Source organism: Pipistrellus hanaki (genome assembly GCF_964339955.1).
Source record: "Pipistrellus hanaki genome assembly, chromosome: 15".
Lineage (NCBI taxonomy): Eukaryota > Metazoa > Chordata > Mammalia > Chiroptera > Vespertilionidae > Pipistrellus > Pipistrellus hanaki.
Genome location: NC_140517.1, coordinates 38,339,690 through 38,353,384, shown reverse-complemented (window position 1 = coordinate 38,353,384; position 13,695 = coordinate 38,339,690). Strand labels below are relative to the sequence as shown.

The following is a 13,695-nucleotide window of genomic DNA, read 5'->3' as shown; positions in this document are numbered from 1 at the left end:
GAGTAAGCCCCACCCAGGTCAAGTTTGGGGTTTCCTTCCCCCAGCAGGCTCCCTCAGAACCTTCTCAAACAATATCCCTTCCCCACTCTCCCTTCAGCCTTGATTCATTTTCCCTGTGTTTCTTTATATTTTGTGGGGTCAAGGTCCCCTCTGAGAATCAGATGAAAGCATCAAACGGGCTGTTTTCTCAGGAGCTTTCTCTGTGAGGCTTGTAGCAGAAAACCCCCAGATACCAGTGGTTTCAGTGAAATGGATGTTTCCTCTGTTTCCTGGGAGAGGCCCAGCGGCAGGCCATGCGGCGCTGGCGTGGCTGCCCTCCGCTCAGCAGGCCAGCGCCTTGCCTCCTGTTGCTGAGGGAGGGCTCCCCCTCCCGGCCCAGATGGCCGCGCAGGCTCCGGCTCTCCATCTTCCTCTGACCGCAGCACAAAGGGGTGCGGGAAGAGGGCATGTCCTCTCCTTTGTGGGAACTGCGTGTCACTTCTAATTGCATCCCACTGGTCGGAACCCAGTCACACGGACGTCCCTGCCTGCAAAAGACAGTGGGAATTAGAGTCTCTATTCTGCCCTGTCACCTGGACCCTGAATTCAGCCCCCCACCCACCTTGGTAGGAAGCCACAATCCCAGCCTCCTACATTAGCCAGTGCTTTCGTTACTGGCAATAGAAACCAACCTGGCTAATTTAAGCCTAAAATAAAATGCTTGGAAGGCTACGGGAGTCACACAAAGCGGAAGGGCATTCGGAGCGGTAAGTAACAGGGCAGCGAGCAGGACATCCTGGGACGGCGGCAGGGGACAGGTCCTTCCGGGAACCACTGTGAGGGGAACCCAGCTCCTCCAGCTTCGGTTCCCATTCTGATGTGAGGGCATGGGGTTGGCCTGGCTGGGGCCACCATCTTCCCCTTGGCCAGGGGAAGGGAGGACACCAGGGTTGCTTGACCCAGTGTTGTAAAGGAGCTCCCCAAAGGGGGTTCTTGGGTAAACTGGACAAGTAAAATAACGCCTGTACCTTGCGGACCTTAGCCATCTCCACTCAACGATTCCTTCATCTTGAGAAACTCCCACTGCAGAGAGCTCTGAGCCCCCGAAACGAGTCAATACCCAGAGTTCCTCACACACACACACAATTGTAGACCTGAAACCAGGAGTAGAGAAAACAAATTTGAGGGTGTCAGTATTGATTAGCCAGCACAAATTGGGGCTGGTACTGCCAGGGACTAGCATGGAGATATTTGAAATGCAGAGCCCATAGCAACAGCTATTTCTAGAGAAATAGCAGCATAGTTGTATCAGTTATCTGTTGTGCGTAACGGGTTTCTCCAAAATTTAGTGACTTAAGATATCAGTGACTTATAGTGCCTCACATTTCTGTGGGCCAGGCATTTGGGAAAGGCTCGGCTGAGTAGATCCGCTTCCAGGATCTCACAGTGGCACCAGGTGGCACCAGGCACCTCTGGAGACCGGCCAGACGTCGCTTTCTTCCTGTGGTCACAGGGTCACTCTCAGGGCCTCTCGGGCATGGAGGCTTCAGAAAGCTGGGTCTCCTACACAACCGCACAGGCTCCAAAACAAGGGGATTGGTGGGGGGCGGGTAGGAGAGAAATTGTTTCAGCGCAAGCACTGGCCAGGAGGAAGCTATTGCCTTTTTGGTCTTGTTCTTGGAAACCGTAGCGTTGCTTCCATGTTGCTCTGTGTGTCCAGGCAGTCATAGAGGTCTTCCCGGCTCAGGGAAGAGAACACAGGCCTCACCTCTGATGGGGTAATTACAAGGTCCGGAAGGGCATGTGGGGCCAGAAATTTGTTGCAACTGTTTTTGTTTTGTTTAAATACACTGCCCTTTGGTTAGTGTGGATTTGGTGTCAGACCACCTAGCTTTGGGATTGTAGGCACTAGTGACCTCTTTCCAGGACTCAGTTTTCTCCTTTATAGAATGGGGGGGTCACAGCAGCACCTCCTCACAGGTTGGTTGGGGAAGCTTTCTCATAACGGCCGCACACAGAACGTTCTAAACAGAATCTTGTAATCAGTGGCCAGTAAATAGGAGCAGTTGCTGTCACCTGAAAAGGAGTCAGGGATGAGAATCAAAGCAAGCAAAGGGCAGGGCCATCTCCTCTGAGTAGAGTGTGGCCTTGGGCGAATCCTTCCTGCCTCTGAGCTTCAGGTTATAAACATTAAGAAGTGCAATTCCCAGGATTCCCCAAGTTTAATTCTATTTAGGTGAAATTTACATTATTTATTTATTTATTTTTACTTTTAAAATTATTATTTATTATTATTATTTTTAATAAATCTTTATTTTTCATCTTATTACAAATGTTCCTCATTTTTTCCCCCTCCATTGCTCCCCTCCACCAGGTTACCACCCCACCCTCTGCCCATTCCCCACGCCTCGCTGTCTTCATCCATAGGTGCACAGTTTTTGTTCAGTCTCTTCCCGCACCCCCCACTCCCCTTTTCCCCGAAAATTGTCAGTTCACTCCCTTTCCATACCTCTGATTCTATTATATTCACCAGTTAATATTGTTCATCAGGTTTTTTAATTCCCTTGGCTATTAGTTTCACTTGTTGATAGTTACGTATTTGTTGATCATAATTTTTATCTTTATCTTCTTCCTCTTCCTAAAGAACCCTTTCAGCAATTCATATAATTCTGGTTTGGCGATGATGAACTCCTTTAGCTTTTTTTTTATTTGTGAAGCTCTGTATCTGGCCTTCGGTTCTGAGTGATAGCTTTGCTAGGTAGATTATTTTTGGCTGTAGGTTCTTGCTATTCATCACCTTGAATATTTCTTGCCATTCCCGTCTGGCCTGCATGGTTTCTGTTGAGAAATCAGCTGGCAATCGTTGGGTGCACCTTTATAAGTAACTACCTGCTTTGCTCTTGCTGCTTTTAATATTCTCTCTTTGTCTTTTGCTCTTGGCATTTTAATTATGATGTGTCTTGGTGTGGTCCTCTTTGGGTTCCTTTTGTTTGGGGTTCTGTGCACTTCCTGGACTTGTAAGTCTATTTCTTTCACCAGGTGGGGCAAGTTTTCTGTCACTATTTCTTCCAGTATTCTTTCGGTATCTTGCTCTCTCTCTTCTTCTGGGACTCCCATAATTCTGATGTTGGTTCGTTTGAAGTTGTCCCAGAGGTTTCTTACATGATCTTCAACTTTCTGGATTCTCTTATCTTCTTGCTTCTGTGGAGGAGTGTCCTCTGGCTCTTTGTGTTCCAAATCTTTGACTTGATTCTTGCGATCTTCCATTCTGTTTTTAGGACTCTGTATAATATTTTTTTTATTTCAGACAATGTATTCTTTATTTCTAGTTGATCCCTTTTCATATTCTCATAGGTCTCATTTATTTTATTGGCCTTTTCTAGGAAATTCTTGAAAAACCTTATAAGCGTGGTTTTGAACTCTATATCCAGTCGCTTCTTGTCCTCCATTTCTTTTGTTTGTGATCCGTTTCCTTGTCTCAGCATTTTCACAGCTTCTGTGAGTTGGTACGGTGGCTTTGTGTGCTAAGGTGTCCTATGTGGTTCAATGGGTCAGCCTCCCAGTTACCTGAGGTGGACAGTCTTGGTGTAGCCCTTTGTGGGCTGTGTGTGCAGTCTTGTTGTTAAGCCTTGCTTGTTGTTGGTATCACTGGGAAGCGTTGATCAAGCCAATGGCTTTGAGGATCAGAAGTGTCTCAGCAAGAAGTGTTTCCATATTTGGCTTGGATGGGGTGGAGTCTTGGGGTGGCACAGCCAAGCTTTGATGAATCCCGCGAGATTGGTTGCTGGTGTGCATCTCTTTGGTATAGGCACAGACAAGCTTTGGATTGCTGTCTGTCCCTCCCTAGGAGAGTCCTACTCATGGTGAATGAGAAAGCTAGACACTGAAAGGGCTTCTGTGCTCCGCTTGGATGGGGCAGAGTCTCGGGGTGGTGCAGACAAGCTTTATTCAGCCCCTCCCTACGAGGGTCTGGTTTCTGAGTCCTGCAGTAATGGCTGCTGGCTTCACACACCTCCGAGAGATCTCTGCCCACTGCCTGACAGCCTGGCCTCTCCCTGTCTGGGGCTGTCTATCAGAGCAATAGGGTGATTCTGTTTTCCTCCAGAATAAGAAAGCCAGCTGCGCATTAGCTGTCCGCCCTCTCTGTGCAGGGAGTAAGCCAGCAGCGAACTCAGCCCGCCCTCTCCGTGCTCCGCAAGCAAGCCAGCAGTAAAGTCGGGTGGTCGCCTTTTTGCGCACGCAGTTCTCCGCACCTTCACAGTTCCTGAGGTTCAGTGTGCCTTCTCTCTCCTTCCCAGATGGTAGAGCCTCCTCTTAGCCAGCCATCCGGTGCTTCAGGGCGATGCTTCCCCTGTTTTCCAGTTCTAAATTCAAATTTGTTGTAGTAGGCTGGTGTCTACTCTATGCCGCCATCTTGGTTTCCTGTAGAAATTTACATTAAATAATTTTCAATGCAGTGGCACTTAGTACATTCACAATGCCATTTAACCATCACTTCTATCTATTTCCAAACATTTTCATCACTCCTCAAAGAGACCTCATACCCAGTAAGCAGTTACTCCCTGCACCACCCCTCCCCCTCCCTCCCTCCCTGCCACACATAGTAAGCCTCTGGCAACCTCTTATCTGCTTTCCATCTCTGAATTTACTTATTGTAGACATTTCATACAAATTATATCATACAGTACATGGTCTGTGTCTGGCTTCTTTCACTTAGCACTGTTTATAGGGTTCATCCTTATTGTGTTTCCTCTCCTCCCCCACCCCCCAATATATTTTATTGATTTTTTACAGAAGGGAAGGGAGAAGGATAGAGAGTTAGAAACATTGATGAGAGAGAATCATCCATCAGCTGCTTCCTGCACCCCCCCCACTGGGGATGTGCCCGAAACCAAGGTACATGCCCTTGACTGGAATCGAACCTGGGACCCTTCAGTCCGTAGGCTGGCACTCTATCCATAGAGCCAAACCAATTAAGGCATTGTTTTTTGGTTAGATAATATTCCATTGTATGGATTAGTCACATTTTGTTTATCCATTTACTGTTGGAAATTTGGGTTGTGTCCACCTTTGGACTCTTGTAAATAGTACTGCTATGGACATTTGTGTGCAAGTATTTGTTTGAGAACCTCTTTATAATTTTTGGGGGGTATATACCTAGGAGTGGAATTACTGGGTCATAGGGTAAACTTATGTCTAACTATTTGAGGAATTATGAAATTGTTTTCTACAGTGACTGCACTATTTTACATCCATGCTAACAATGTACAAGATCTCTAATTTCTCCACATCCTCATCGACACTTAGTTTTATTTTTTTGTATTATAGCCATCCTCTTAAGTACAAAGTAATTATCTCATTGAGATTTTAATTTGCATTTCCCTAATGACTAATGATGTTGAGTATCTTTTCATGTTTATTGGACATTTGTTTACCTTTTTTGGAGAAATGTCTTTTCAAATTCTTTACCCATTTTTAATTGTATTTTTATTTATTTTTATTTTGTTAATCCTCACTGAGGATATTTTTCCATTGACTTTTAGAGAGATAGTGGAAAGGAGAGGATGAGACAGGAAGAAACATCGATATGAGAGAGACACATCGATTGGTTGCCTCCCACATGGGCCCTCATCATGGCCAGGGATCAAGTCACAACTGGTATGGGACCCTTTAGTCTGCAGGCTGACGCTCTATCCACTGAGCCAAACTAACTATGGCTAAATGAAATTATTGTCTTAGTTTCACTTTTGGATTGTTCACTGCTAGTGTAAAGAGGTGTAACTGATTTTCGTCATTCTTGTGTCCTGCAAATTTGCTGAATTCATTTATTAAAACTTACTTGGTCATGGTGCATAATCATTTTAATACACTTCTGGTATTTTAATACACCTGCTAGTATTTTGTTGAGGGTTTTTGTCCCCAAGTTTAACTTTTAAGAGGTGACTGAGCATCTTGATTAGGAAAGAGAAGTCTGACAGGAATCATGAGAATCCTAATTCTGCCATTCATTATGACAGGTGTATTAACTGAGCTGCAGTTTCTTCATCTGTAAAACAGGTTCATTAGGGTGCGAATCTAACCCTGGCCAGTGTTCTCAGTGGTTAGAGCATCAGCTCGCATAACAAGGGGTTGTGAGTTCAATTCCCAGTCAAGGGGTCGTACCTGGGTTACAGGTTCAATCCCTGGCCCCGGTTGGAGAGTGTGTGGAAGGCAACCAATCTATATGTTTATCTCACATCAATGTTTCTCTCCCTCTCCTTCTCCTTTCCCTTCCTCCCTTCCACTCTCTCTAAAAATCAATGGAAAAAAAATATCCTTAGGTGAGGAGGGTGGGGATTAACAACATCAACAAAAAAAGAGTGTACACCTCCTGGCATTGTTATGAGGATTTCATAAAAGGATGTAAGTCAGGGCTCAGCCTGTGCTGGATACATTTACACTGATGATCATGTGGTGGTTCTCTGTGCTGCACACCTTGCATATATTAGTTTACCTAATTCTTGCAGTAACCCTGTGAGGTAGATGCTGTTAGCAAGCACCTCATTTTACAGATGAAGAGGCTCAGGCACTGAGAATGAAGTGATACTCTTTTTCTTTTTTTTAAATATATTTTATTGATTTTCCACAGAGAGGAAGGGAGAGAAATAGAAAGCTAGAAACGTTGATGAGAGAGAAACATCGACCAGCTGCCTCTTGCACACCCCCTACTGGGGATGTGCCCGAAACCAATGTACATGCCCTTGACCAGAATCGAACCTGGGACCTTTCAGTCCACAGACGGACGCTCCATCCACTGAGCCAAATCGGTTTCGGCTAAAGTGATACTCTTGAGAGCACACAGCTGGGAAGTGGAAGCCAGCGTCAATCCAGGCTGCCTGGCCTTGGAGCCTCTCAAATAGACACTCAGGGAATAGTGAATGCAGTTTTTACTCATGCACGCAACAAAGCCAAAAGACTTGTACAGTAGCCAGTCACTTGTACCCATACAACCCAGATCCTGCCATTTACATTTGCCTTTGTCACTCTATTGCCTATCTGTTCATTTAATTTTTTTTAAAATATATTTTTATTGATTTTGTACAGAGAGGAAGGGAGAGAGATAGAGAGTTAGAAACATTGATCAGCTGCCTCTTGCACACCCCCTACTGGGGATATGCCCGCAACCAAGGTATATGCCCTTGACCGGAATTGAACCCCGGACCTTTCAGTCCCCAAGCTGATGCTCTATCCATTGAGCCAAACCGGTTTCGGCTATTCATTTAATTTTTTATGCATTTTATTTATTTTTTAAAAATATATATTTTTTATTTCAGAGAGAAAGAGAGAGGGAGAGAGAGATAGAAACATCAATGATGAGAGGAAATCATTGATCGGCTGCCTTCTGCACGCCCCCTACTGGGGATCAAGTCCACAACCCGAGCATGTGCCCTTGACTGGAATTGAACCCATGACCCTTCACTCCCCAGGCTGATGCTCTATCCGCAGAACCAAACCAGGAAGAGCTCATTTTTGATGCATTTTAAAGTTGCAGATACCTGAACACTTCCCCCATACTTCAGAATGCATACCTTTAAGTAGAATTCATATTTTTCCAACTCTTTTTTAAAGTAAAATAGCTACTTGTTCAGCCTTTTGTCATGACAAAATGTTTGAGGGTATACTGCTGTATGAGCACACCCTCTTAACAGGCAAAATTGTACATCAAATTATATTACATGTTACCTGAGTATATAAAAATGCAAAGTGAAAATGATATCAATTCCTTTTAACATTACTAGTAACCAATTCAGCAGGAGACATGAGACACAAAATCTTAGTAAAATGTCACATAAAAAAACAATAATGTAATTTTCATGTAAATTTAACTTGTCATAATTTGTTATGAATATACAAAGGCAATCTCTTAACATGTTATATTTGCTAAGATTCTGGCAACAGCTTTATGTAACAAGACAGAGCATACCAGGTCTGCCACTCAGCTTATGTATGATGTCTCAGCTTCAATATGAAGCTAATAAAAAAAAACCCATAACTTAAAACCTGCTTTTCACATGCTAAATATCTTGGCAAAAATGCTGTTAAATGCAGTAAGGAATTTAAGATAGCAAGAATTAAAGTTAACCATCACAACTTAAATAAAATTTATACAAAAAATAGCTATTACTATATAAAAAATTTCCTGACTGATTAAAACTTAACAGTATAAAACATGCACTTTAAAATCTTTATCTATTAAGTTCAAAAAGTACCAGGCTCGAGGTCCTGACCAGGTTAGTGGGTTGTAGTGTCTTCCCGATGTGCTAAGGCTTTGGGTTTGGTTCCCAGTCAGAGCACATAGGAGTCAACCAATGCATGCATAAATAAGTGGAACAACCATTCTCCCTCTCTCTATCTTCTCCAAAGCCAAAGTGTAGTCAAAATTAATTCAATGTTATAACACATTTTAATGCTAAAATTCCTTCGGTATTTATTGAATTAGAGGTAAATCCCAGAGCTTCTGGGCTTTCTTATGCTGTAAAAGGCTGTTTCTCTGGTTCACTCGTGACAGAGACCAAGGATGTCACTAAGCTGGGTGAAGCAGCAGACTGCCGAACCCGGCTCTAACCTCCCGAAGCATGACTGCTGTGTCCCCAGAAACAGGCTGTGTGAGGATTAAAGGCACAGTTACAGAAATAGCAAACCACTACCACCCAACCCTAAAAACTCCCTCCCCAGGTAACTAAAAGGATACAAGGTGAAATAATACACTTACCTACAGAGTAAGGATTTTGAAATGACAATGTAATCCCTACTTCAGAAATGTTAACTGAAATCGCCCATTCAACGCTGTTTACATGTTAACAATGTATCCAGACTAGATTTCTATTGATTTGTCATTAGACTAGAGGGCCAGTGCAAACATTCATGCACTGGTGGGGTCTGTTGGCCTGGCCTGCACTTTCTCACAATCCAGAACCCCTTGGGTGATGTCGGAGGCCTGGTGCACAGATTTGGCCTGATCCCCGTAGGCCAGGCTAAGGGATCCCAGCAGTGCAGGAATCCATGTACTGGGCTGGTTTTAGCTCCATCTCTGCAGGCCAGGCAGAGGGACCCTAGCAGTGCATAAATCTGTGCACCAAACCTCTAGTGTGCATATAAGATCTTTGGTTAATTTCTTTTTCTTTTTTTTAAAAATCTATTTTTATACAGAGAGGAAGGGAGAGAGATAGAGAGTTAGAAATATTGATGAAAGAGAGTCATTGATCAGCTGCCTCTTGCACACCCCCTACTGGGGATATGCCCGCAACCAAGGTACATGCCCTTGACCGGAATCGAACCCGGGACCCTTCAGTCCCCAAGCTGATGCTCTATCCATTGAGCCAAACTGGTCCCAGCTGGTTAATTTCTTTCCACCCTCCCCCCTTTCCTCTGAGATTCATCAGTCTGTTCCATGTTTCCATGCCTGTGTGTTGAGTATCTGCCCCCTGGTGGTCAGTGTGCATGATAGCTAACGGTCGAATGGTCACTTGGGCTTTTATATATATAGATACTTTTTGTCAAAATTAACTTATTCCCAAATATCAGTCATTAGGTATGACTGCAGTGTATTATCTCCCAGAGTTATTAGGAAATAGAAGAGAAAAAGACAAATATTCAAGCCCCTGGCAACTTTTATGACCCTTTCACATGGCAACATCTGAGTGGCTACAGAGCAGTACAGGAATAATTCTTAAAAAAAAAAAAAAAAAAAAAAATTATGTGTGTTGATAGATATGTTATAATTCTCACAGTTGAAATTTCCTCAGACATTACACTTTCTTTATAAGGGAATCCTGGTTTTTCTCTTTTAAAAAAATTAAATCTGCCGAAACCGGTTTGGCTCAGTCCCTGCGGACTGAAAGGTCCCGGGTTCGATTCCGGTCAAGGGCATGTACCTTGGTTGTGGGCACATCCTCAGTAGGGGATGTGCAAGAGGCAGCTGGTCGATGTTTCTCTCTCATCGATGTTTCTAGCTCTCTGTCTCTCTCCCTTCCTCTCTGTGGAAAATCAATAAAATATATTAAAAAAATAAAAATAAAATCTTTATTGTTGAAAATATCACACATGTCCTCCTATTTACCTCATTGACCCCTTCTAACCAACCCCTGCGCCACCACCTCCTCCACACACACACACACCCCAGGCCTTGCATCCCTGAAGTAAATCCACTTGGTCATGGTATATAATCTTTTTAATATATTGCTGGATCTGATTTGCTATGCTAATATTTTGTTGAGGATTTTAGCATCTATGTTCATCAGGGACGTTGGCCTGTCATTCTCTTTATTTGTAGTGTGTTTATCGGACTCTGGAATTAGGATAATGCTGGCCTCATAAAAAGAGCTTGGAAGTGTTCCTTCCTCTTGGATTTTTTGGAATAGTTTGAGGAGAATAGGTGTTAGTTTTCTTTGAATGTTTGGTAAAACTCCCTTGTGAAGCAATCCAGACCAGGGCTTTTGTTTTCCGGGAGTTTTTGAATTACTGCTTCTATTTCCTCTGTTGTTATTGGCTTATTGAGGTTTTCTGATTCTTCTTGATTCAGTTTTGGGAGATTGTATTTTTCTAGGAATTTATCCATTTTATCCATATTATCCAGCTTGTTGACATATCCACACTATCCAGCTTGTTGTTCATAGTATTTCCTTCCAATCCTTTTATTTCTGTGGTGTTAGATGTTACTTCTTTGCTTTCTTTTCTTTTTTTTTTTTTTTTTTTTTTTTTTTAAATATATATTTTATTGATTTTGTACAGAGAGGAAGGGAGAGAGATAGAAAGCTAGAAACATCGATGAGAGAGAGTCATCGATCAGCTGCCTCTTGCACACCCCCTACTGGGGATATGCCCGCAACCAAGGTACATGCCCTTGACCGGAATCGAACCCGGGACCTTTCAGTCCCCAAGCCGACGCTCTATCCATTGAGCCAAACCGGTCGCGGCCTTTGCTTTCTTTTCTGATTTTATTTTATTTATTTGGTCCACTATCTTTTTTTTTTTTTTAATATACATTTTATTTATGTATTTTTTCACAGAGAGGAAGGGAAAGAGAGAGAGAGTGAGAGAGTTAGAAACATAGATCAGATGCCTCCTGCACACCCCCTACTGAGGATGTGCCCACAACCAAGGTACATGCACTTGACCGGAATTGAATCTGGGAACTTTCAGTCTGCAGGCTGATGCTCTATACACTGAGCCAAACCAGCTAGCGCTCTCTTTGTTTCTTGATGAGTCTGGCTAATGGCTCATCAATCTTGTTTATCTTTTCAAAGAGCCAGCTCTTGGGTTCATTGATTTTTTTTTTTTGTTTTTTTTTTTGTTTTTTTTTTGTCTCTATGCTATTTATTTCTGCTCTAATCTTTATTATTTCCTTCCTTCTACTTACGCTGGGCTTTTCTTGTTCTCTTTCTAATTCTTTAAATTGTAGGGTTAAATAGTTTTCTAATTTCATCCTACTGTAATCTGAGAAGATGCATGAATCTTCAATTAATTGATGTAATTTCAATCTTCTTGAAGTTCTAGAGACTTGTTTTGTGTCCTAACATGTGGTCTATATTGTGAATGATCCATGTGCACTTGAGAAGAATGTATATTCGGCAGCTGTGGGGTGAAATGTTCTATAAATGTCAGGTAAATCCATCTGATCTAGTATGTCAATTAGAGTCACTGTTTCCTTGTTAATTTTTTGTCTGGAAGATCTATTCAGTGAAATCAGCAGGGTGTTAAAGTCCCCTACTGTGACTGTGTTGCTGTTGATCTCTCCCCTGAAGTCCTCTAGAAGTTTATGTGTATATTTCGGTGTTCCTATGCTGGGTGTATATTTGTTTACCAGGGTTATATTCTCTTCTTGGAGGAATCTGTTTAGTATTATGTTGTGACCTTTATTGTCTCTTCTCATGGCCTTCATTTGAAGTCTTTTTTTTTTTTTTTTTTTTTTTTTTGTCAGATATGAGTATTTCTACTCCAGCTTTTTTTTGGTTTCCATTTGCATGGGGAATTTTTTACCATCCCTTCACTTTCATCCTGTGTGAGTCTTTTGTTCTGAGGTGGGGCTTTTATAGGCAGCATATAATTGAGTCACACTTTTTTATCCATTCAGCTACCCTACATCTTTTGACTAGACCATTTAATCCACTTACATTTTAGGTTATTATTGATAGGTATTTATTTGTTGCCATTTTAATTCTTGATCTCATTGGTAACCCATTCATTGTTTAATATCATGCTATCACACTATATTTCTCTCTCTCTCTCTCTCTCTCTCTCTCTCTCTCTCTCTCTCCCTGTCTCTCTCTCTCTCTCTCTCTCTTCTTTCACTCTCCATATATATATTGTTCTTTTAGTGCTATTTTTGTGGTGATAAACTTCTTTAGCCTTTTTATTTTTTTTTGTCTGGGAAGATCTTTATGTCACCATCTATTTTGAATGATAGCCTTGCTGACTATAGTCGTCTTGGTTTCAGATCCTTGCTTTTCATTACCTTGAATACTTCATGCCATTCCCTTCTGCATGTAGAGTTTCTAATGAGAAATCAGCTGACAGCCTTATGGGAGCTCCTTTGTAGGTAACAGTTTTCTTTTCTCTTGCTGCCTTTAAGATTCTCTCTTTGTCTTTAATTTTTGTCATTTTAATTTAAAAATATATATATATTATTGATTTTTTACAGAGAGGAAGGGAGAGAGATGAGAGCTAGAAATGTCGATGAGAGAGAAACATCGACCAGCTGCCTCTTGCACACCCCCTACCGGGGATGTGCCCGCAACCAACGTGCATGCCCCTGACCGGAATCGAACCTGGGACCTTTCAGTCCGCAGACCGACACCCTACCACTGAGCCAAACCGGCTTCGGCTGATTTTCTTTTTATAGAGAGTGGGGGAGAGAGAGGAACATTGATGTGAGAGAGAAACAATGATCGGCTACCTCCTGAAGAACTCCACTAGGGATGAAACCTGAAATCCAGGTATGTGCCCTGATCTGGAATCAAACCAGCAGCCCTCCAGTGCATGGGACAATGCCCAACCACCCAAACCACACTTCCAGGGCTCAGTTGTATCTTTTTCCTTTTATTTATTTATTTATTTTTTTAACTCTCCTCTCTCTGATTCACTCTCTAAATTAGCACTCTCAGTAGATTAATGTAAATGGTTGCTCTTTTTCTTTTTTAAATTCACATCTTCAGAATTTAGGGAACTGCTGGGAGAAGCAGAGCTTGAAGAAGAAGATGAATACCCACCAGATGTTTTTTTTCCTTGCACCGCGGTGGGGCTGGTGGTGCGGTCTTTTTTTGGCTGAGCTCCCATTTCCACTTACTCATTTCTCCCTGGTCTTTTTCTTGGTCTTTCTTCAAGCTCTCATTCATTTTTTCTTCAAATTCAGCCAATTCCTTGGAGCCTTCCTTTTTCTTCTCTCGTTGTTATTTCACTTCTTCCCAGGTAGGCCCTGGTTGATTCGGGTAACTGACTTGGATCATTGACCTGAAGACTGGATGGAAGCCTTTGAACTGGCCATAGCTTTTGGGACTCCATAAGCCTCGTGGTTGTCCCATTTCCCCGTGGTCCTGGGCTCACACCCAGGGAGACCAGGCCAGTGGAGCAACCACAGCAGCTGCCCAGCTCTTTCTGTTTTGAAAAAAAAAAACACCCCACACATGTTGACCATAAACCTGAGGTATACTTTTGACAACTGCATACACCTGTGGAACC

General features: G+C 42.7%; 1 protein-coding gene across 8 annotated transcripts in view; it reads left to right on the top strand.

The window, feature by feature from the left end:
- The window catches only part of NUMBL (NUMB like endocytic adaptor protein), a 34,388-nt gene that overhangs the window by 9,586 nt on the left and 11,107 nt on the right, over positions 1–13,695 (top strand). The gene's annotated exons all lie outside the window — the stretch shown is intronic.